General features: G+C 34.2%; 1 protein-coding gene across 11 annotated transcripts in view; it reads right to left on the bottom strand.

Annotated features, from left to right (window-relative positions):
* LOC117239509 (phosphatase and actin regulator 4B) overlaps positions 1-27,383 on the bottom strand; it is a 392,276-nt gene that overhangs the window by 40,928 nt on the left and 323,965 nt on the right. The window lies entirely within an intron of this gene.

Raw genomic sequence — 27,383 nt, forward strand, 5'->3', positions numbered from 1 at the left:
ATTCAGCAGACGATGACGCACAACATTGATTCGACGAATTACTTAAATCGGCCCAGCGAAACCTCGCAAATATGTGGAGTCAGCGCGATCGATACAACATCAACAGAGAGGAGGAATTTCAGCTGGAAATTATCGTGTGCCATGAGCAACCCAATGCAACCGCAATGTTATCATTTCAAGAGGTTAGATGTCGTGATGCTATATGCCGTATGCCGCATCTTGTTTGCACCTTGGTCGATTTTACGTGATAAGAGCTTGTTACACGCCTTGAGATATCGCTACAGCAGCTTGAACGGAAAGCAACTGTACATGGAAACCTACCGTATGGAAAGTGGTAATAACCGTGTTACGATTGAAGGTAGCGGAAGTTTTAAATATCGAAGAGTATTTATATTTGATCGTGACAGTTGTGTGAAACGGGAATTGGAAAATTCGATTTTATATGGGATCTTTGGGTCTCCGAGTCTGAGTAGTTGAAATAGGAGCCTTAGATTTTTGTTTTCTTCTTTATCAAGTTCTGTATAGTTTCGAATTTTAAATAATTTAAACATTTTATTTTTAAGTATCCGATTATCCAAAAATTTAAACTTGCGAGTTGCTTTCGATTTTTTTAAATTTTTTACTTTCGACTCGTCGATCTTCGAATTTGTAAATTTCCAGATTCAAATATCGAAATCTTCAAATGCTTGAACTTCAAATTCTTACGCTCTTACAGAAATGGAATTCAGAAATTTCGTAATATTTCTTGTTACATGCTGGATGTAATGGTAACAGAAAACAATGATTTCTTAATACGAACTTTCCTCACTGTAAGCTACCTGATATAACCATTGCCTGGCTTCCTAAGCGCTTTATGTGTTCCTTGTTATCGATCATCGACTCAATTACAGGTATATTTTGCAATGAAATACACCAAGTTCTTAACGCTACTAAATTACCACTTGAGAAAAATATTCTACACAAAGAAATATTCGATGTAATTAACTACAACTTAATCAAACTCAATTGTCACAAATATAATTGGTTGGCTAAAATAATTAATAAAAAAAAATCCGAATTAATCAAAATTATTTCTACTTTGAATCCATTCTAAGATGTAAAGCTATCTTCAAACAAAAGCTCTCGTTTTTCAGATGAAATATACGATGGCAGAAACGAGCTCACCGGCATACTAATTACCAGCTGAAATATTAATATTTTTCCAGGTAACACCTGACGCGTATCGTGAATTTCAGCAATTATCTCATGGTATGATACGCTTGAATAGCCGAAACGCACGAACTACCCCTAGTTAATCGTCCGTAATTTATATTGGTCTTGGAATTTTCACGGTAGCCCGATATAGAATATCGTGTTAGATGGAACTATTTGACTCGGCAGTAGTATATGTCGCTCTGAGGTCAGACATGTCGTGATGCGGCTTCCACCTCGTCCTGATTAAACCAGACACCTCTACTTTCTGTCCCAGACGAAGCGAAACGTTTCAAACATCCCCGAAATTCTCAACTACGCTCATTGCCGCTGGACCGACTGTAATTAACGAAATTGCACGTGTCGGTCTGTGATGCGATTTCACTGTTCAACGAGTTCAGCGACTTTGAAATTTTGATGGGATTAAGAGATTTTGATGGGAGGAAGATTGCAATTTGAATATTTTAATATGCCAAAAGAGATAAGACATTATTGAGATAAGAGTTTATTCGAATAAATTAATGAAAAAATAAATTTTTACTAAATGAAGCAAAAAAAGAAAATAAATTGATAATCCATAATTCGCCCTTGAAATCTAATGTACCGCGAGCAAATAAATCGAAACACCGATTCGAATCTTTTAATAGCCCTAAGAGTTATCGCCTACAAGATCTATTTTACCACTTGTCAACAAAAGAAAGAGCTCCAGCTAAAGTGCAGGTTTTCTTTTTATCATCGGCATATTATTAATAAAAATAGTCGACCCTTTTATGATACAAAGTAGTACGAAAGGGCTTTGAGAAGGCTATAAAGAAACACGGCACACAATAAATGTTATATTTTAGTTTATACCATAAGAATTATTAAAATTTATTATGAATAAACATGTACATAGTATATTTTATATTACGAACATAAATTGTTTATTTTCTAAGTTCTTCCTGCTATTACTGCACTTTATCACATCCCGAAAGAAAATTGATTTTCACAATATCCGAACAGATATTAACTTAATTGTTACTATAAAGCATACATAAAATTGAAATGACGAGTTAACTCATTTTTCCCGATTAATCCCGTTCTGCGTACCAATTTCTATATTTTTTTCGTCTCTTTTTTTAGTTTTATAATTATAATTAAACTAAACTATAATTATAGCAGTTGGCGGACAAAAGAAAATTCATAAAATAAGAAGTATAAAAAACACCATAATTTCATAAAATGAGTCCATATACGTATATTATAAGAACAACGGATAAATATAACACGTACCACAGAATAGGTGACTGTTATCAATTCAGTACAAAAGTTTTTAGTACAGAAGTTACCGAGTTTCATAGTTTATCAATTTTGAACTTTCCTTTATCAGCTACCGTATCTTAAATCTAATCCGCCAAAATCTACTTTCCAAGTTCTACGACACGTACAAAGCGTGCACCCCAGAGGCACTCACGCACAACTGGCAAAACATTTCTCGTCCAATTATTAAGCTGGTTACTACAAAGCACCATCGATCCCGCGAACCGACTCAAAGGAAGAAAAAGTTGCTATTGTCGCGGGGCCAACGAACTCCGAGCGAATCTCGACAAAACCGACGACAAAACAGCGCGGAGAACAACGCGGAACGATTCAGAGGAACGTACTCTCCTCTGGCTGATAGTAGGTATTTTCGAACGGACGAAAGGGGAGTTGGTTGTATGCGTCAGAGCACGAGGTCGTCGACACCGGCGCGTTTTCCTCCTCCTGGCATCGATCGCGCTTCCTTTACTCGAAAAGGGGTGAGAAACGTCGGGTAACACAGCCAGAGGAATATAACGTTCTCTGTTCGGTCCCCTGCGTGCCACCTAATCTTTCACAGGCGAATTCCACCCTCTCGTTCATTCTAATTAATTATCCTGCCTCGTCTCGAACGTCTGACGGTGCGGTATTAGCGAACAAGAGGGATACACTGGGTGATTCGGAAATTCTGACCTGCTTGATGGATTTCTTGAATCTTCTCGGGATTTGGAAAGCCTTATTTTGGGACGGATAAAAAGGGATTTTTCTGATGGAGTTCTCTTGTCATTTATTCGTGACTAATAATAGAAGTATCAAAATGGTCTAAATGGAAAATTCATAATCTCGCATAAAAATGTAATAAATTATCTGATATCTTGGTAATATCTAAGAAGATATATAGAAATTATTTAAGAAAATATTGTCTTATTTCTTTTATAATATTTCTGATAATATATATAGTATGTGGATAATGTATAATCTCTATAAATTGAAATCGATGAGAAGAATTTTGGATTATGAAAATTGATGTTAATCAATTATAATTTTGTTCCTTAAGGTCTAAAGCTAAATTTCATATTTTGTATGAAGTTAATTCAATTTGAATGTACAAATGAATGATAATTAATTTTAATTTCGTTCGTTCGATCACATAAAACGAGTAATATTACTGAAAAATGTGGTGACACAACGCGACTGTTTTAATTTATTTCTCTTTAAAAATATACATAAATGATAGAAGTTTAATCTTCTCGTTACGCATAAATTCGGATAACTGTGAGAGTTTCAATTTAATCTAAAGTAGCTTTCCCCTTGACTCAGCCTGTAGTCTAGTCAATCATACTAATGAGGATTAACGAGGAGACTTAACAACGGTGTCGAATTAATGAGCAGACGAATACACTCGACAAATTAATCTGGCTTCGAATAATACCTTTAACTACAAAACAAGATGAAAATTGGGGAATTACCAAATCTTAAAATACACTGACTTTAGCGAAACTTTGGCAGAAATTACTGTTTGAAATTAATACCTCTTCTACAATGATTGTACATGTTTTTTAACTTTAGACTATGAATTTTATGAAACTTTTCTATAAGTATATTAATATTCATAACACAATCAGTATAAGTAAGTTTAAAATTTATGAAATTAATAGGTGTAATATTATAAATGTTAGAATATAACAATAATTATAATTTAGATTACAATATGATGTTTATAATATTATTAGCGTAATATAATATTGGTTTTCGAAAAATGTATAAGATTAATATAATAAATGTAATACTGTATCATACACACACTCAGTTAGAGATTTCTTATTTCTGTGTGTATTTGCTAATGAATTTCAGAATAATTGCGATAACATAAAATTAACGATATAACAAAAACGTAGGGTGAAATTGCGCACTTGAAATATGCTAGGTTCACCCTCAAGCGCGGAATATTCGCGAAAAGCATTTAATTTTGTTAAGATGCAGATTCTTTGAAATCCGACATGTTGTTAAATTAAATAGGTTCCATCCTTGTCTATGGTATGCAGGCTAATGTGCACTTCACGCGTTAATTATAGGTGGGATACTTGTGTTTCGGATGGCATAGAACACGAAACCATTTCTGGTTTAATTGATTCTGATTGTATTTGCATTTTCTCATTTGCGTGTATTTACACTTGACTCAGTTGAACGAAATAATTGCGTAAACGCGCTTACTGTTTATAAGAACATGTTGTACCAATTGTGTTTATAAATACCTGCGGAATTATAGGATCTTTTTACTAAATTCATAAGAGTAAGTTATAAAAATTCTTTAATTTTTTCTCTTGAACACATAAAAGTACGATTAACAAAACTAATAACTAATATAACTCTCAAAAATAAATTTAATCAATACCTGTAGAAACATCCTTTACCGTATAAAATGTTATGCTATACCCGAATCTCTCTGAGTATATAAAGAAAAAAAAAAAAAAGAAAATCCTCCAAAGTATAAAAGTCCTGAATTTGAGTTCCAAGCAAACTATATAATTATGTTAAAGCTATTCCTATAAATAATAACCAAAGAAATATCATCGATCATCTATTATATTATAATATCACAGAACTCCCGAACTACAAGCGACCTTCACACACGACACTTCTAAAAAATAATTATACTTGAAATCTAGAGAAATTCTCAACCGTACAATAATATCATAAAATTGTAAATATCAAACATCTGTAAAAAATAATTTTATCTCTAAAGAATAATTCTAAATAAAATCTAATAAAACACTCTGAACTTTAACACAATATCACGAAACTCTCGAATCCCTTTAGAATAGATAAAATTCCCAGAACTTTGAACGTTAGTTCCTTTAATCAAATCATATTTCATCGATTCGATTGTTGCGTTAATTCGTTAACTACAGAGTAAAAATCATCAGCCAATTTTCCAAGCGTAAACATTGCGAGGACGATGCGGAAGTTAAACAGAGCGAATCGTGTCCGAACTATCGTCCCTCATTCGATTCGGTATATTTATCATTCAGCGACGATTCCATAAACTAACCACAGCACACGGGGAGTAAAATGCAATTTATTACGAACGACCTTGCGTCCAGTGACAGCATTATTGCTACCACAACTACCGCGAACACGATCGTTGAAACAGGTGTGCTCGCACTTTACACGCGTGGTCCCGTGGAAAGTCGAGATACCGTGAAATTATGTTGACCGGGCAAGTCCATTATTTGCGGCCTGGTCACGAAGAAGAAATAGATTTCTAGATAGATTCCACAGGCAATGCTGCGCTTATTTCTCTCCGGTGAACGCCTCGATATACAATTCGATTAGCTTCTGATTGGCCGTCGCTACTGCACTGCGCATTTTGCTTCGATTACATCCTTTGCAGCTGGGCAATTTTTATATGGTCGATCAACAGTTGCAGAATAATTTTCTGGCGAAAGTTTGCGTAAATAAGGATTTTATTTTGAAAATAGAACTTACGTAAATAAGAAATAAGAAATTTTTATATATTAATCAACAGGGAATTTAAATAAGCCAAAATGTATAGAACGTTAAATAAATTTCTTGCATTATAATATTTAATGCATTACTTATTTAATAAAATAAAATTTTGTAATACTGAATTATATTTCATTCTTTAATTCTCCTTTACTTTAATTACGCTCATTTCTATTTCTATTCTCTGACTACTTTCATAAAAATGTGATATTATTCATATAGTAAGCATCGTCTCTTTTTACTTCTATCAGTGAAAGCAGTACAAGAAACGACTTTCTGCTCATTTCCCTTTTTATTCTCTAATTATATTCATAGAAGTATGAAATTGTTTAAACAGTAAGTTCCATACCTTGTTATCGTTATTAGTGAAAGCGGTGTAAGAAATAATTTTCATAAGAATACGCGCATAATTATTAGATTAACTCGTAATAGAGATATTTCTCGAAATATTCCTTCACTTGAGGCAATAATAGGTGTCTACGTTTCTCATTTTTGAGAGTTGATAAAAGGAACTATTTTTCGAATAAAATAGTTTAACAGAGGATGAAAAATGGATCGTGTAAAAGGATATTATACCGTTGCAGACATCAGCCTGACAGTTGTTGAGTCCTTTACACTAATAAAATTCCTTTCAGCATAAAGCGAGCTAGATAAGGTCATAAATCACTTTCCAAATTGTCAAGTCTACCTTATCCTTCACGTTACTACATCTATATCCCCTTCTTAAAAAAGCAGACATAATCCTATAACAAACTAATCACAGAATGATACTTCCATTACAATGAATAATATTAAAGATGCTTTTTTCCCAAATTTAGTATGAAAATTCGAGAAATATATAATCAAACGAGAGATGTATTAAAAAATAGCAGAAAATCCAACTTTGTTAAAATGGGTGAAAAAGAGAATTAACAGTAAATTTTAATAATGAAGTATTACAAGCAAATATCGATATGGATTCGATAGCAAAGAGATACAGCTGATTTTGAGTAAGGCTTGAAAAAGAGCGGACTAAATAAAAATGGAAGTAGAGAAAATATCAGATAGAAGTGGAGAAAATATAAAGGAAACTTGAGAGAAAATAGAATCCGTTCGCACGAGCTTGGACATCACACGTATATTTCCTAAGCTTCTACAGGACGATGTAAAAATCCTCTAAGATAGAGAGGCAAGAAAACAGGAAACCAAGACTGTCTGAAGAAATCTGACAAGAGAAATATATTTTTTAAGGAAGAAAGATGTTTCTTCCACCATATTTTTATAAAATGATTTCTATAAATCTTTGATTTTTAACAAGATGATCCGACTTGATGTAATATTTATAATAACAGAGTGATAATTGAATGAAGTAAAATTTCAAAAGACACGAACATATGAATATCTAATTTCAGATATTATGATGAGAAATGAAAGAGCATACTGACCATCATGCCTACTGCAATTAAAGCATAATTCCATATAAAAATTCCACCACAATATAAAACAAAAACGAAGCATAAAATAATCAATTTACCCCAATCCGCTGCAATGGTAATCAAACGGAAAACATTCGATACCTACGTTTGCTTCTCATTACTCTAAAATAAAAAAGAACGAGAGGGAGAATAAAAAAAGAAAGAAAGAAACGGACAAATCGAACGGCGAGTTACATCGCGTCCCTGTTTTCTATTCCCGCAATGAAAACCGATCGACCGGGCTGACCGGTAGGAGAAGCGACCTCCAGATAAAACCAAGAACGTGTGGTATGTGAACACACGTACCAGATAGGAAAATAGGTCAATAGCGGCGAGAAGAGTTCCGTTTCTCGCAAAATCTGCACGGTGAACTCGTAAAAAACAACCACCAGCCGATCAGACCGAGCTTTTCGGCCTCTGTCTTTTCCCGAGCTTAACGTCTGATTAATGGCCCGTGGGTTTTTTCCCGATCCCCTCGTAATCGTGTCCCCTCTCCTCTCCTTTGGGAGAGACACTAGGCTTCTTGGATTACGAGAAACGAGTGAAAGGACGCGTTTGTACAGCAGTTTACGAGCGGTTTTCGTCGACTCTTTTCCAAACACACGAAGAACACATCAACGATAGATGGTGAACAGGGGTGAAAGTTTATTTCTGAAGGGTTCCGCTTAGTTTTTTACTTTTGGAGAAATCGAAGGATTGTGACTGAGCTATTGCTTTGGCTTCTACTTAGGTAGTTGTTGGAAGAGAGTCGATACTCGGGAATGATTCGGTGAAATATTGCTGGGTAAACTTGCTGGCGATTGCTTTGATCAACGTAAAATATTTCTTGTTAATGGATTCGTAAAGCTATTAAGCTTGTAAATGGACACATATACAGAATAATTTTAATTTCAAAGATGGTATTACCTATATGTTTTATTCTTTATATTATAATTTAATATTAGTAGCAATCTCTTTGGATTTTACTCTTATAAGGAAAAATGGAAAACCAATTTGACCAGATCTTCAATTAAAGCCTTCCAAGTAAAATAATAGATAGACGAAAAGTATTGTTGAGTTAAGAATGATTAAATTTATGATTTTACGATTTCAGAATGTATAAATTATGAATAAATAAACGTATAATCATGCATAAATAAGAAATCTATAAATCTAAAATAAAGTCTCGCTGAACAGTAACTTACTATCTGATAATCTAGTGATTCGTTAAGAACAATTATTGCTTTCCATTGTCCTAATCGGAACAGAAAAGTGTTATTAATTGTAATATTTTTTATGAGACGAAAGAAAGATTTTGAGTTGATTCTTGTTCTTCTTTGTATAATAATTATGGCAAGTATTATTAGGACTTTGGATATTGAAGTTGAGTATGTTTTTTCTTCGCGAGACTTCTGTGTTATTTTGGACATTGATGGTAAAGTATAAATGGGTGTATCGATTGCGTTGTCCGGAGTTTGAATATTCTGAAGTATTATGGAAGAACTTTAGACTCAACTAGGTGGAAACTTCTACCCGGTACTTTGTAACGGGTTGCAAATAAACTAGGACATCGTAACGATAAATAGCTCCTCTACGTATAGCACGAACTGTCATCAACTCTTTTCTAAGGAATATATTACAACTATAATTTAAGAGGAATTGTAAATGTGATAAGGAATACAGTTTGATCTATTTAAGGTTAAAGCCTTGTTAAAAGACGATCTCCGTTCGACACTACCACGCCGCTTTCCACAGAAGCGGCCGGGTGTCCGTGCGGATTTCCCCCACGTAAAAAAAAAAGAAAAAAAGAAAAAAGACGATCTCCAGGGGTAATAAATTTCGAAATCTTGACCGTTGTGATTGTGTGGACTATTTTCAATTTCCAGTTTAGCTTTAAATGTTTAATATTCGTGAATAATTATTTCTATCGCAGACTATGAATTATTAACCACAAAAAAGAAAGCAATAGAAAGAACTGCCTTTTGTATGCTCTCTCCATTTCTTTTTTCTATATTTATTTTGTCTTATCAATCTGTCACTGATATGCATTTTAATGACGTTCATATACGGTTGCTTCAAACTGATAAAAATATTCAAATCCCTATAAAAGACAATACAAATAATTTCGAATGTATACATGGCTTTATAAACCTCAAACGTGTTCAAACAAACGTAACAAATTCATCAACAGTTCAAAGGTCTAGACCAACCTTCACAGAATTTCAAATCAATAGGAACGTTATACCTAATCAATAATCGAGATAAACGTCATTTAATGAACCACAGTTCAGCGCCAGTTTCATAATTAATAATTAATAATTATTGCGTATTTTCGGGCACAGTTCTCCTCTACTCTACTTCATTTTCCATTAACTGCCACCATTTCGCCGTATACATTGAAATACCACATATCGTAACCTTTCATGATCAAAATCGTTGTTCTCTTATTTTCCAAACAAAGTTGCAACGCGTGGGTCTTGAAAATTTCGCGTCCCATTTACCATTGAAAGGCCCACGCGTCTTTTTGTCGACGAGTTTCTATCAAATTCAGTACGTTTCTGTCGGTGGCCGTGATTTAATTAACGTTCTTGTCTCGTGATTTTAATTAATTGCACCCAAATGAAACGTTTCTCCACGCCCACGTGTACAAAGTGGAAATGACACAAGTGGACGACTGGTCTTGAAGGCACGATGCGCAGTACAAAGAAACTTGAGAAAGCGCTTCTGGAAAAATGGTTCGATAAACGAGTAGGTTTGGTCCGTTGCTTTAATGAGGAGAATGCCATTTTTGTTACCTGCAAATGGTCAGCTGATTAATGGTATCTTGCATTAGATTAAGATAATATTAGGTCAAGTGATATGGTTCTCTGTCCATTCGATTTATTTTCTTAGGGAAAATGCCTCTTTTCCGGAATATACTGTGTTGTAGAAAGAACTCCTGTGTAACCTCTACGTCTTTGTTTAATGTCTTTTTGCGTCTTACCGTTTGTCCAGTCCGAATCTTTATATTGAGATTTGTTGGATATATTTAATAAAATTAAACGCAATTTTGAAAGTGTTTTGTGTTTGAAAATGAGTATGTCACCCCACTAAAATTTTTAATTCATCAGTATAGAAATATAAAAAAATAAATAGTCTTCCAAGAAAGATCTATGGAGAATTAACTTCTGTACTAATTATCTATTTATCAGAAACAACAGAGTTTTTCTATATTTTAAAAGTAACAATTTCAGAACGACAAAGATTTAATATTATCAAATTAATTTCAATGGCAAGCGTTTACGATATATCAATCTTAATCTGTTTTTTAGAGAGGAAATTTTTTTCATATTTTTCAAACAACAGAACAGGATTGAATAAATTTAATTCATTTTTAAATAACATTTTATGACAATTAATTATTATTAAATATTTATTATTATTATATTATAATTATTGAATATTTTCCTTGCAAAAAAAATTTCTCACATTTTCAAAAAGACAATTTTCAAAACCACTAGGCTGGATACCGCTTAACAATTACTATAACGACGCCAACGATATCGTTTGTGATATCAAAATCGAACCGATATCTTTTACAGGAAAAAAAAGTGGAATAAATAAAATGATATGGTAAAAATGTAACGCGAGCGTGGCGATCCAATATCGAACAGAATTTCTTTGCATTCCGCGCTTGAAATCGCGAACATGGTCGAATCCAGCGACTTGCGCAATATTCGCTGGTTAATGCGGCAAACGGCCATTCTTTTTATCAGTATGTTGGAAACAGCTGCGAGTCACAGCTGCAGCTGCGATCGGCAAAACGTTTAGTACGATTTGCGGCCATGATTCCCAGGAAAAAAAGGCGGCCAAATGAACAGTATAATCGAGCCTAACCGTCCTATCGATTTACGCGTTTTTCACTGTTGAAATTGTTTCCCGGATGGCACCATGTTTCTTGATTTCTACCCCTCCTCTTTCTTTGCCCATTTGTAGAAATTTGTGAAAAAAATATTTTATTAAAAAAGATATACGAGCATAACTAACTCTAATAAAAAATTGGACATAGCACAGACAAAATATAGTATCCGGATTGAAAGATTTCTGATCCGAATGCATCGTGGCATTTTAGGTCGTTGAAATCGAAAATGAGGGTCATTTTCCACGGAAATGAACGGTTTTCAAAATTCAGTTTTATGAATATTTGACCGACAAAGGTCTTAACCATGATCATAAAGAGCGCTAATTGAAAGCTATGCGAAATTTATGGCACAACCCATGCCAATATTCCAAATGCCTATTTTGCCGTATACCATTTACTGCTCTCTGTATATCATCATGATCTATCGGAGAATAGACAGTAACAGAAACCTAATCCCATAGATTCAACTTCAATTCCACGATTCAAATGCATGCAGAGTAAGCCATACAGTAGGTTAAGAGCAATAAACTCTAAAAAAAAGTATCATGAAAATCGACGAGGACATCGAATATCAACAGGTTGACGGAAAATTTTGCTCCGTATTTTCATAAAAAAAGACCCCTATTTTCGGCTATGACAACCTTAAAAAGCCCTAGAAGGTGTCATTCTAGTCGAATCCTTTGCATTCCAGATACTATACAAAAGCCTGTAGCATTTTGGGTGAAATGATGTATTAAAGTTATGAGTAGATAAAAGTATCATAATTGATTGTATTGATACAAGAGTGATGGAATCAACGAAATAGTTATAATAGAAAGTTATCATAAGAATAGCGAAATTTATGTAATTATGATTGGAAGATAAATTTCCGATTAAATATTACGACTATTACAATAAAATGTAACGTTGTCACAATTGAAGGAAGAATAAGTAATGGAAGAAATAAGAAAATTGTAATTAAGAAAATTTTTGTTACTATATTTAATTCTATTGATCATCCCTATTAGAGAGTTTCTGAATAAACTCAGAATGAAATTTCTCAATATGATTCATCTCAGTTTTTTAATTGAATAAACTTTCAACCGGATCTGTTTAATTTTGTCACACATGTCGCAATTTAAATCTAGATAACGTTATTTAAATAAAGCATGCGTGCGTCTATAACGATGTATAGTAACATATTTATTTTTGAACACAAAATATATGTATAAATATGAAGTAATAATAAAACAGCTTTTAATCGTATTAGCACAGAACGTGTTAACTATACAGCGAAAGCTTGTGACATTTTATCTTAATAAAAATATTTTTCATACAGGATATGCTTGAAACTAGAAGGACTTTTGTAGATGTTTATATGTCTATATATTGCTAAGATATATTTTACTTTTCTCGATGAATACCACAAAATATTAGATCTTTTTTATGTAACAGTCCATATGCACGACGCTTAAATGCTTCTTATAGATGACATAAAGTTAATTATTTCCGTCGACGAGTGCGATTAAGCGACAAAAATACCTTATGCGGTAGACGAAGCGCGAATTTTAAGCGAAATATCCCCATCTGGCCAGTAATATTCACATTTCATCGTGGAAATCAGCGTCAACGGAGTCCATGAAAATGCGACACTAATTAGCCGTCAATGTCGCCACGAATGATCCCCTGGCTCGCTGTCGCGCTCTGACCGATAATTGCCCACAGTTTCAATTTCATGAAATGATTCCGTCGCGGGATATATCGGCGTTTCTGCCATTGCTAATGCACGCACAGAATAATTTCATTTTCCATGGTAATACTTTTAATATTGATGCGTGCATTGATATTAGTTTAATATCTTAATACGTAGCATTGGAAGTGATTAATGAAATATTCGTTTATTCAATTTGTTGTATCTGTATGATGTTCTTTTACGTAGCTATTATGGAGTTATACGGACAGCTTCAAACTTTAATTAATTCAGATAAAAATATTTTTATGTACAGTGGCTAGAAATAGAATTTGCACACCATGGTATTTATTATACCATTTACATACTGATTAACATTTGGTGCAAGTATATTCTAATCATTTAATAATGCTTTTACGTGACTACGAAAATTTGATACTACGAAGATAAAATATATAAAAGCCAATAAAAAGATGCTTTATTGAAATATAGAGGTATGTACCAATATTTGTTGTAGCCATTATATGCGTGTTTCAATGACTACAATTTTTAAATAATAAAATACTCTAATTTCCCTATTGACCGATTATTCCAATATTCGAATCGTTTTATATACTCCAATTATCGATTGCACCATTATTCCAGTATCCGAACTCTTTCTTATCTACCTATAACAATACACACTGCGACCATTCTAGCATCCATTTTCCTAACCTGTGGTCGCTACACTTACTTTCCACAAATTTGTATCCATTTACTAAAATTACCAAGTACGCGCGCAGTGTTCTCGCGCGACGGCGAGACGAGACATATTCGCGGGAAAATTGTCTGTCAAGCAGAAAAGCCGGGTGTGTTTCGAGATTTCGTTTGTCACGCTATATTTACCGGACGGCAAAGCGAGTTTGCAATTTCGCCGGAGACGGCCGTCGCAGCTGGTGGTTGCGAGAGGAATAAACGGCTGGTCGAGGCGCGACCAAACGTTCCACGGAAACGAAGGGAGCGCAAAAAGCTTTCAGCCGTCGCCGGTAAATAGTGAAGCGACTCCGGTGCTGTTCCACCAATGTGCATTATGCAAAACAACACGACCGCCTACACCGGTCGGATTCGCGGCGAATGAAAACAAAACGAAACCAGAGAAACAGAGAGGGAGAGAGAAAGAGCGAGAGACAGAGCTATAGGCGAATCGTGCGTATCGTGGAGTGTTCCTGTTCACTGTTGTCTGTTCTTCTGGGTGTAATAAACAGAATGGAGAATTTTCTGGAAAACATACGAGGGCATCCTTTTTTTCCCCTCGAATATCGTGGCGATAATTGAGTTTTGGATAAGTATGAAAGTTCTGAGAGAAGTTTTGTCTTGTAATTTGTTAGTTTGAGTGCGCGTGCAGGATTGTTTCTTTTCTAGAAAAAAGAATAAAGAATTCTGGATGAATATGAAAAATATTTTGCTTTTTCATTTGTCGTGTTAGATCAGATACGAGATCAGATAATTTATAGTCCTATTGGTTAAAAAGTTTCACTTTTTACAATTCCACAATTTCTCAATTGATTTAGAAGAAACACCTTTCACTTTATCTTATTAAGAAATTTTATTCGTTTGAATTGGTAGTATTTTAAGGTATGTTTGTAATAAACATTATAATAGGCCTGACAAGGAAGTATAAGCTCAAAATATATGAAATATTTCGTTTATTTCATATCCTACATCTGTATCATAACCGCATTGGTATACGGTAACACACGGACCATTCGTTTCTTATGCTAGACTCATATTTTCCTTTATCGCAGCTCATTTAACTTCTTGCGACGCTATAGCCTGCAGAAATGGCACTGTGTACCAATCTTCGCTCATTTTCATTCACTTGTGCACACGACGTGGAAAAATCCCACGATATTTAATGAAAGGCATTCACGACGATTCTACGGCCATTTATTTCATGAAATCTAAACATGAGTTAAAGAATATTTTTTTAAGATATTCCAATCTTAACGAAAAATTCCAATTAACTTTTACTATTTATAATTGCAATTATAAAGATTGTTATTACCATTTTTTTTACGAACTTATAATTTTTTATATATATTTATACGATGTAAGTATACACACACATATATGTATACATAAAAAAAATGTATTTATACTAAAAATATACTGTGATATTTGTAGATATCTATATGTAAATAATTATAAACACTTGAAATTCTGCTTTAAATTAACTCGAATTATAATTGTTATAACGGAAATTACAGCCATAATAGAATGCTACGCCAATGAATTATCATTATGAAACAAATATCAATAAATTATTTTCGTTATGAATACGATTAATCCGTAATATAAGCCCCTTAACGTTAACCGACATATCTGATGCAGCACATGTTTCCCGTATCAGAACGATGACGTGCTAGAAACTTCGTTTGACGTCAATTAGATAACATTTATTATTAACGACATATATTCTATTTTAATTTTGTAAACCTCAAAACAATTTTTTGCGAGCAGAAAGAGCATTACTGTTATATGTCAAGATAATTCAACAAAATAATTATACAGGAAAATGTTGATGTTAGAGATATAAAATTACAGCAAATTAAACCAATATTAAATCGCTTATTACAGAAGCTATGCTGATCATTCTTTGAAACAAATAGAATTTTTGACAATTTCATAGTTCTGACACATATTAGAAAACACGACTAGCGTTTAACTTTTCAGAAAACGAATAACATCGATCTAGTTGATCAATCTGACTTCAGCGTGACTCAATTATTAACCAATCTGATATTTTCACTATAATCGCTCCAAGCTGTTCAAACCCAGTGAATCGCATGACGTTGAATGATTATAATCACGTGCAGAAAAGATTAAAACCTGGTCAGAATACTACAGAACCTTGCTATATCGATTCGCTCAACTTGCTAGAAATGTTATTTCGCGACATCAGAAGAGCGAATCAAACGTTTTCTAGTCGATGGGCAGCCGTACGACTAAAAGCGTTGCGAAAGGAGGATAATAAAACGACAAATGGCCACGATCAAGATTATTATAAAGCGGTCAGGAACGAAAAGAAAGAACGCGTCTACGGCTTTGAAATCCTCGTCAAACCGCCTCGCTCTCCGTAAAACTCTCGAGCTTTTGCACGCTCTCTCAGGCTTCATTAGCGTGCGTCATAAAGCACCAACTGCGCGAGCAACATTTTTTTCCACGCTATAAATCACCGCGAAAAATGATTTTTGCGCCCTTCTGTAGAGTATTCAGGGGGTTTGCGTGAATATCGATTGATCGTTGCCCCCAAAGAAACGAAAGATTATCTTCAGATGTTCCTTTCGTGGTAGATAGAGCTACAAAGTGATGAACTTGTATGCCAAGGCAATAGAAAAAATAATTGCAGAAGAAAGCTTTAATCTAGAAATATCCAAGTATAATAAATCGATTAATTAAAATTGAGAATTCGAAAGCCTAACTGATCAAGAGTTTTGCAATGAAAGATTGGAAAAATTAAGGTGTTTTTAGTAAAGTTAATTGTTATTGAAATGGAAATACGCTATCGCTTAAAATGGATACTTGCCAATTTTTGATAAAATGTATAATAATTTGGAAACTTGACAAAATCCATGTAACGTCTTCAAACATTATAAATTAAGGTTATCAAAATTTTGACAAGTAATTTACTTAGCTATATTCTGTAGTGAATAGTACAAAGTAAAACACATGAAGTACAGCGATATGTTCGAACTAGCCTAACCGCGAAACATTAACGTAGACAGAAATTTGTTTCGCCTATTCAGCATCGTAACGAATAGTACACTTTGAATATTTTCTGTATTTTTCCATATTATGAGCATTTTCACGCCTCCATAAATATATAGAAATCCGCAATCAGTTAATGACCAAGAACAACTAACATCCAAAGAAACAGAATACCATCTTCCATTACTCCGTGCCGCAAACCAATTCCATCATCATCGATTAACGGCTAAATCTATTAATGAAAATGCAGCATAAATGTTCCCCAAATACGTATAACGGCAGCTAGAAACTGCGAATCGACACGATCGTTTCGCGGTCGAAGTTTGCGGAATAATCGGGATCTTCGAATGAGAAATTAATAATAGGATAACGGCCGGTTCATAATTATCGCGATCAATATGTATCCGCCTGTATGCCGGATAATTGCAGGTTTAATTACGAGAATCTAACATTTCCTCGTGCTTGCGCATGTAATGCCCAGTCACGATTAAAACGGCGAAACAGAGGCAGAAATTCACCCACGTAGAACCGTCAAATACACCGTATATTTTCGCGACAACGAAATCACCCACTGAGTTCTTGGATGTCGAGCAATTATCTGACCGTGCGACGCAGCCACCTTTAATAATAACGTTGCGCGAACATTTCGTGAATTTTCTATTTAAACGACACAGAGAAGCAATATGAAAATTCATCATAACAGGATTACCTCGGCTTATTTTTCGTGATTCGAATTTTGACTGAAATTAGGCAGAATTAACTGAAATCAATTAACTAAAACAATCTGATTTTTAAGAAAGTCAAGTTTAGTACGATTTATTATCGCACAGTGTTACGTCGATCATTTAGTGCAGAAGTATCGTATGCTCCCTTTTAACATTTTTGTTTAATAGTTCAATGGTATTTTATAATTAAATACGTTTTGATTTGTATTTATCTTTATCAATACTATTATAAAATACGTTGAAAATTGTGCATTGATTTCTTTTAGAAACATTATATGTGGATCGTGCTTCTTGAAAATATCTGCACATATAGACGTGATTTTTACACAACATAGAGAAACAGTCAACAACTATTTGCATATAAAGATTTAAATTTCACAAAAGGTGGACCTGCAATATTTATGCGGTAAACCGTCGATATCGTAAGTCTTACTGGGGTAGCCAAATCTACTTATTCCTTAGCTACATATGTTTCAAGATTACCAATTTGTCTTTCTCCCTATTTCAATCTAATTTTCTCGTTCGTGATATGCAATCAATTTGATGAATACAAATTCGTGAAACAACACAATTATTGGTTTAATATACAAAGCGCAATTTACAAGAGAAGGAAAATAAAGATGTGTTATATGTACAATAATATTTTCGCTCTTTGAATTTCATCTTGAAAAAGAATTCGATAATATTAATATATTTAACAATGTTTATAGTTCATAAATTTTGACATGCATTTAATTGTTTTTATTATATTTGATAATGAAGAATACAGATTTATGTACAATGTATTTAATTAGTTTATAAATCGTTATAAATCATATAAAAATGTACGTGTATTTAATGAGTTGCCACTCACAATTTTACACTTGCATATAAAATCAAGCCTTGAATTATATCTTTATTATATTACCACCTACACAGTTAAACTGCTGTTAAGATAGCGATCATTCTCCAATTTCCGCCTTGCTTGATTATTAAATCCCACAACAATTTCTGGATAATCATATCAACCCTTGTCAACAAACTATTTCTCGTACACTGTCCAAACGTTATCAATCTTTGTCTAACGAAACAATAATTATTCACCTACAATAGCCCCACCATCTCCAACCCTCTTTTCCATCCAAAGAACCGTCTCGTTGATGTCCCTCGCAAATGAAAGCCAGGCCACGGTATTACGAATGAAGCCGCATAAATAGTACGTCCCGACGCGACGCATTCTCTCGTTGATTCCCATTCAGAGCATGTGTCTACGTTTCCGCGATTTCGTGTTTTCGTCCGTGTAAGAAACGAGTTGAACCGTAATTGGCGGCGAGCATTTTCATTCGGGGTGCAACGGCACCGAAGCGAGCCATTGTTGAAACAACAACGAATCGTTCTTAATGCGCCGAGTGCGTGCCTTTTATTGTATACGACGATGCCTCTTCGAAAGAGCTTCGACTCGATGGAATACGAGTTTAAAAAGTGATTGCTATTTCTCGATAAGTTTTTACGAAAAAGGGAAATTTTTTCAGAAGATTATAGGAAAAAACGTGATGAATAGAATTCGAATTTTTATGCATTTATGGGAAATTTGAAGGTGCAAAAATGTACAGATTGTACATAATACGCAAAAATATATAGAATATTCAAGCTATAGTACTCATTGCAATATATAGTAGGGTTACCAATTTGTTACTTTTCCACAAAACGGTATTCGCGATTTTATAATTACGTCTGTTAATATTCTTTGATACACTCATGTAGCAAACATTCTGTCCCAGTTAAGTGTTTTGTTTTTTCGCTTGTATTCCAACTCCCGCCAATGATCTTCTATCTATAGATTCCATTTTTCTAATTACCTTGATAAAAATATGAATTTACGTAAATATCGACAGTCCAATGATAAGTTACATCTTTTGTTTTTTATAAGACAGCTATTTCTTAATTCAGTATACTATGAGTAAAAAGGAAGTGTTACTAAAGCCAGCATATATTACATAATATCAATTTATCTGATTTTAGAATTAAATATGTATCTTTGTAAACCTCTTGGATATTTAAGAAATGTTCATTGTTATAACATCAATTAATATCATTAATTTCACAAATCTTCATGGATTCTCCTATTTTCGAACAATTTATATTTATATCTTATATTCTCGAATTTAACAAATTTTTCCCCGTTCTAAATATATCATGTCAAAGTATTCCCATGTACCTAACAACTAACACCCGAGTCAAAAAATGAACAAAAATAAACTGAAAATGCGGTCGCGCGGATTTCCGTACCGAACGCTTCACTTCAACGAGAATGCGGATTATCCTGCGGCGTACTGATAACTGATTGCGCGATAAATAACACGACCTTGCGATGAAAATTCTTATGAAACAACAAATCATACGCAACTAGCGTTGAAAACAATTAACGAAGAACGAAAACGTCGTTGATTCGTTTCGTGCACCGATTTCCCATTTCCAGAATGCTATACTTCTCGTTTGGTTAATTCGATTTCTCCAGCAACTCGATAATTGCACTTTATGCTCGTTGTTTGCTGCATGTTTGCAACGAACGGAACGTGAGTGTAATAAAATTCAAAACACTGTTCTGGATCGGTAATTTTGAATAGCATGCAAATTTGCAGGAATATTTGTTACATATTCGTCAATCTTCGAATACTGAAAAACCACTTTTTTTTTAGTGGCAAACGTGATGTGGTTGTGAATATGTATGTGAACGTGAAAAAGATGAGTATGGATTTGAAAAGGAACATGAATTTAAAAATGTTTCATATTTTTTTCACTGTTTTTCTTTTGAGAAAGATGGCGTTATATATTTGAACACTTCCGCTGTTACTGACGCATATGTTGCCCCGTTTCAAATGTCTAAATAATGTTTTTGACGTAACTGGCACGTCTTTGTTTTGTGTGTTTTGACAAAATGACTTACGATTAACATTACAGGCAAAACACATGAGAAACACTTTTAAAATTCAATTAAAACAATGAACAGTGCATTAAAATAAATATTATTATCTGTATTATTTAAAATAAAAACGTTCTTAATGAACGAAATGTAGACGTAAATTTGGACCAGGAACGTTTTTAACTTTGTGCTTTTTCAAATATTTTTCCCCTGTTCTCGTAACGAAAGACGTTCCTTTTACGCGTGAATTTTATTTTTAGAGATTCTTTTGGCACGTGTTCGTCGACTGGTAACGTGCTCGGCAAAAATCAAGAAAAATTCGTTCCCCGAACGAATCGGCGCGTCATCGTTTACATAGCTTCTACCAAACGAAAAATAGCATAGACAATAACAGTTCGTTTGGAATACACGTGCAGGGACCAAGTGAAATAATGCAAAATTCATACAACCGAAGAATGTCTTCATTAATGTCTTCATCTATTTATAACTCTGCACGTGCCATATTTTCACTTTGTGAGTTTGCATGATTCATAGCTCGATTCGACACTGTATTTGCATTAAATGATATTTAAACTTCCGTGTTTCTGGTGCGATAAACGAACAACTTCGTACGATCCGGAGGCAATTACGAAGGTTGCAGAAAAATCGTTAGAAGCATCGTGACTGGCGTCGTTCCAGGCAGACTCGTGAACCTGGATTTTCGAACGAATTTAAACTTTTCGCATAGCGTATTAATATATCCATGATACATGGAAGCTTCCAAGCGTTCGTCTCGCTGCGTCATCCATTCATGAAGTTTTCCGAAGCGTTGAGACCATGTTCTACTTCTCAATAACTTCATTCTTCTCGCTATATTTATTGACGTTTACTCTGTTTTTGTCTGAAATATTTTAAGTCGAAGAAAATGTTCTTTGAACTTTGGTAACTTCTCTTTTTAAATACGCTTGATATATTAGATGGATTCATAAACTCGTATATACACCGTATAATATAAAAGTCCCATTATATCAGGGACAGATCTTTGCTAACTTGTTTCTCCTAAATAAAAATTCCTGCTCTAATAAAACGAATAAATTCGGGATAAATGTTCAAAAGAAGGAAAGCACACCTCATACATTTTCATACATTCTGCACTTTCCGAAATACCAAATACCAAATAGCACATCCATTTCACCTTAATCGAAACAGGAATCGTGTGTTGTTATTCATTAAACGATTTTAAATAAAAATCTAACTGAAAAATTCCAGACTTTCGCATACGAAGAAGACACAACAGTTGGCGAATTTATCATCGGCATTGCAGATGTTGTATTTCAGTAGAAATATTAAGAGAAGGAGAACTGGGACGCACGAGTCTCGAAATTCGGTGGACGGCGCCTCGTGATTCATCAATGAAAAATTCGACCCAGTTGTCACAGAGCGGCCGGCATTAATAAGCTTCGCAAATCCGGCGAGGAACTCGAAGAACTCGAACTCGACCTCGACCCGAGTCGCGACTGCCAAACAGGCTTCTTCGTCACCCTACTTCGTTCTCGCGCCGATTTTTCTCGGCTATTTTACCATCGAACCAAAATTAGGCAAACATTTTTCTTTGTTTTTACGAGACTCATAGGATCGTTCATTTTTATGATGAAAATTGTGCGACTTAAAATTCTGAGAAATTAAGAAATTCAAGTATTTCTGTCTGTTTCCGATCTCGTGCCAATATTATGAAGTTCTCGAGATTCTTCAAGTTACTTCGTGATTCGTATTTTCTTGGAATTCTTATATTTTTGATATAATTTTGAATTATATTTTGAATTATATTTGAATTTGAATAATATTTTGGAGGCATTTTTGCTTCTAAATTATTATTTTACATTTATTAATAATTATTTTACATTTGGGATCTTCGCATTTTGTATTGTCAATCGTTTAAATTGAATATGGAGGATACCTGGTTAGTTTCGTGATACTAAAAGTTACGAAATTTCAAATTTAAGTCAAAGAAAAAATGGTACTTTTTTTACTATGGAAAATAATCTCGTGAGATACTATTTTATAGATCATCAATTGTACCTCTAGATTTTTTTTAATTCCTTATACCTTTAAATTGACTGTTTTGTAACTACCTTTTTAAAGCATGTACCTAAACCGAAAATCTCATGTTGTTTCGCAAAATGAAGCTAGTACGTTCTATGAATAAAAATAAGCAAAAATGTTATATAAACATAGGTTCGCAAATGTTTTATCGAAAAGTTAATTTTCAGTTAAAAATTTATTTATCAAAAGGTTATAACAAAAATACGAAACGATTATATTTCACAGAAAAAGCTTGGGCTACGCTGTATAATAAAATATTTTTACTAGTTCAAACTGCTTTCAATTTCAATTTATCTGAATATAAGAAAAGAATAGAATTGAGAGACAACTTTAGGGAGAAATGACGCCCTGTTATTCACCACTCTGCTCGATTTTAATAATCGGTAATTTATACGCGTTCAGAGGAGGTGGTTTCCCTACAGAAGTTCGAAGGAAGCTTCGTGGATCCCTTCTTTAATCTCGAGGAACTTTTTGCCCGGCCGCGGCTATGAGACTGCGTTGCGCAATTCTCACGAGGAGCGATCGAATTAATTCAGCTTCGACAAAAAGACGAACCGCACCCTTCGAAGTTTCAGAACACTTTCTTCCGCTTTAAAACAGAACCACACTGGGTGAATTGTCGTTTCTTAAATCGATGCCGTAAATTAAAGCCAGCCAACGACTAAAATCCTTTCGAGATTCCTTTCGCCCCGGTTAAATGTTCCGAACGATCTCAGAATTCTCGGATAACGGAACCAGAGAGAAATTCGTTCTTTCTTCTTTTTATTTGAAATCTCCTTAGACCATTACGCCGAAAAGATTCGAGAATGCGAATCAGACTAATTAAATCATTTTTTTTTCTTTAAATTGCTAAATGGAGAAGTCTTAAATATATGACTTTCAGAATAAAATACATTTAAAATGTATTAGTAGACAGAAATATTTTTAAATCACTAATTTATGTATCTGTGCACATATATTTTCCAATTCTAAAATATAGAATAATGACCAAGTTTTAAATAATAAAATACTAATCAATCTTTCAATATCTTAAGAACTTCATCCCAATGTTTTTTTCATTTAAAAGGAGGTCTTGTTGTTCAACCATGCTCAGACAAGAATTCAATACGATCTCCCTCTTCATTAATGCATTTTTAAAATGTGCATAATATTAATTCTCTTGTATTTACTTGTTACTCGAACATAATTCTCTTGATACTTCCATAATGTTTTATTCAAATTCTTTCATTTCATTTCTTACAAGCTTATTATATTTCAGTCGCTTTGACGCCTTATAAATATCATAATTTACACTGCAATGCATAAATAAATACATCCAAACCGTTCAATAGCCAAATATCAAAAAGCCGAAGCATTTTTTTAATCGCCACCTGTTTTGCGCTCTAAAAATTCACAACTGTGAAAATCACTCAGGTGGGCAAGGGATATCGAATTCTAACATCAGCAATAAAAAAAGAGATCGTTTTTTAAATACCAATCGTACGGTTCACAGGTCAAAGGTGAACATATCAAAAGGTTCACCCTCAACATTTAACAAGGACAAAGGTTAGGGGGCGGGACATGTTTGTGATTCGTTTTTGGAATGTATTTCTCAGTTTCGTGATGAAATTCGATTGGAAATTTTCTGGATGGCCGAACAATCGATTAGATACACGATGACGCGACGAAGCGACGATATAGACGCTGTTGATTCTATATAACGATAGTTGATTAGAAGTTCAAGTTCACGAGAGTTCGAATTTTCCGCAGTTACTTCAATCATCCTTGTTTAGTCGATAATGATCCACTCCTATCGGTTTCAATGAAGAGTCATGATACGATGAATTGTTAAATTACATTAGCACCTCTATTTTGTACGAGAAAATCGGAATAACGGGAGAGAATTAAATTACATTTCGTAAATTATTTGAATTGAATGTTTCCTTGAACATACACGTATAGTTATAAAAATTGAGGATCCTTGAAAATAAAAATTAAAAAATTTAGATTTAAAGAATAAAAAAAAAAAAAAGAAAAATCTTTTTAAGTTGGACACGTAAGAGTTCTAAGCTTCATAAGTTTGAAAATTTTATTTTGAAAGTTTGCAGATACAAAAATTTGATAAGTCGAAAATTTAGAAACCCGAAAGGTTGTAAATGCAAAAAAAACTGGATTTGCAAATTCACGATCGAATTCTTTTCGTAAAAATTTTCCATTTCCTGTTCACATGCGTTATTCACACAAAAATTAATTCGACATGGTCATTTTAAAACATAGAAATGATTACCTGGCAATTTCACGCCAACAGCGGGCTCGCAGCAAAACGCTTTCAATTCCAGCGATTATTAAACCGCAATTATCAAGTGGCTTTTGAAAAACGGTGAAATCCATTTCACAGTGAGGTGTTTAAAACCACTGGCAATCACATTTTCAATTAATTGATATTCGGCGAGAATCGAGCTACTTTCAACGTTATTTTCGTTTGATGAACGACTCTGACAGACAGTTTCGTGTAATATGAATACTTTGTCAAAAAAATTGAAATCTATTGAACAGAAATTAAAGGCGGTAGACTATACTTTTTCACCTTTCTTTTTTTTTTTTTGAAGATAAAAAAGTAGGAAAAAAACAAATGTGTTTAAGGGTCGGTTTTGTTTTGATCCTTTCAATTCATTATAATTCGCCAAAAAGAAACGAGAAGAAAGATGTAGAGCAAAAAAACTGCACGCGAACCGATAAATAAACCTCCTCTCTCGTTAAATAATGAAAAACATCGTGCGAAAGATATCAATATTTGCTCTGCGGTTCAAAAGTGATCCGTTTTATTCCCTTCCATCGATCATTTATAGAACTTTGATGGAGCAAACTGAACTTTTCTTCTTTTTTCGATTTCCATTCTTTTTTTCTCGTTTTTTTCTTTTAGTTGTTCAATTCTTCTCTTCCTTTTGTTCTATGCGTGAGCTTCATTTGGAAGAAAAAGAAAGAAAAACTCGGACGAACAAGGGGTAAATAAGTAACGAACTATGAACAAGTTGTATATGGGAATGCAAGTGCAGTTGACACACGCAACGAAAACCGCAGCCATGTTTTAAATGGAGATAAATGATCAAGGTCAATGGTATTGTTCAAAGAAACTGAAAAATGTTGCAGGAACACGAGAGGCATTCGAGCGAATGGGAAAAACAACGAGTAAGATGTACGATTAACTGTTTGCTGAGTGTTACCTAGGCACCGTAATGCTGTCTGGCGATAACGTTCGTTTGTTAACAATTTCTGAGAATGCTGCTACATAATTTATAACTAAGGTATGTACGAATGTAATGTTGTGTTCGAGTAAGTTTCGAACAAAGCATGGAATTTTCATAACGATGTCGGTGTTTTTCAAGCATTACCGTCTTTCGTATTTGATACAATTTTTGACATTAGTAAAAAACTGTAATTATTTAAGAATTAGATTGAATGTATGAATTCGTAGGATGTTTTAAATAAAAGGATAAGGACAAGATTTTGGGATCGTTAAGACTCCGTGAAAGAGCAAGATTTGTTTCAAATTTTACCGATATAACTATGATGGTCCAGTCTCATAACGATGCTAATTTAAAATGGTCCATAGAAATGTATTCATAAAAGTGTCTACGAATGTTCGAATACTTTCACGAGCCTACATATGTCCATAACCAAATTCTCGATTGATATTCTACATCTCTCAATTCTGCCATTGTAATTTAAAATTATGCTAACAAATTATCCTAAATATGTCATACATCTGTCAATACGTAATAAACTCTAATTCTCAACTCTATCATCGAAGCCTAATGTGTGCCACAGGAAAATCTTCGACTTTCTCCAAACTGATATATTTTTTTAAAGCAACCATAGTTCCTCAATTCCATCGTTATATACCGCAACTGCAAAGCACTGAAATTTCCTAATAGGACATTTGCCAACAACTAGATCCAAAAATCGGCTCACCTGGGAAGCCTTTCTTATAGCCAGGGGGCAAAAACGCAGCCGGTGGCGTGATCGGAGGCACCGCGTCCCAGCAGGGCACGACATCCGGCTGCATCGCGTACCCCGGCGGAAGTTCCAGCACCTTCTGCTGCTTCTCGCAACGTCTACGTCGACGGCCACCCGGCGTGAAGGTTTTCACGGCCGCCAGGAAACCGACGCCACTCATCTCCTCCTTTTGGGATTTCGTGTTTGCACCGTAGCTTCGTCGCTCCAATATTATATCCGGTCGATTGCTCTGATCGATTCGTTGTAACTACGTGACTCGATCGATGTGAGTTCCGACCAAAACCAATGGAAACTGGAATCTCCGTCTCCAAAATGTTTACCTGGATCGCGCTAATCGCAAACGCGATCAAGCGACTCGCGAATCGTTGCGGAATGCGAGATCGTGCGTGACAGGCTCTGAAACTTGCGTTCTGATGGCTTGTGTTCACGATTCACTGCTGGATTTGATGATTTCGATGATGTCTGTGCGGTTCATGGCGGATGATCAGCATGCCGACTGTTGACAACGATCACGGAAACCGTATTGTTACGAACATTGTTGATGTCATCATGATGAACCATGAAATATCGCTCCTTTGCATTCAACTTTTGTTCTTTTATTTATCCATATTAATAAATTCGACGATAAACAGGCTTAAGAATAGACTCGTCAGTTCGTTTTGGAATTCTTGAAGGATAGACTGGTCGTAATATTGATTTACACGAGACTGTTAATTGAATTCTTTAGAGGTTACCATAATTAGATATTCTTTGTTAATTCGAGTGCAAAGGATTGCAAAGTCGATCGGCATGAATCGAGCAGAAATACGGAAATACTGCAATGGAGTGATCTTTGCGAAAGTAATTGTATGTCGAGATATTGCATCGCTGATTGACTTTGAAGTATTCAATGCTGGTTGTAATTTTAGCCATTGTTTGCTATGAGTACAGTCGATAATATTTTTAAAAATCT

Source organism: Bombus vosnesenskii, unplaced genomic scaffold, assembly GCF_011952255.1.
Source record: "Bombus vosnesenskii isolate JDL3184/JDL3185 unplaced genomic scaffold, Bvos_JDL3184-5_v1.1 scf7180000014105, whole genome shotgun sequence".
Taxonomy (NCBI): domain Eukaryota; kingdom Metazoa; phylum Arthropoda; class Insecta; order Hymenoptera; family Apidae; genus Bombus; species Bombus vosnesenskii.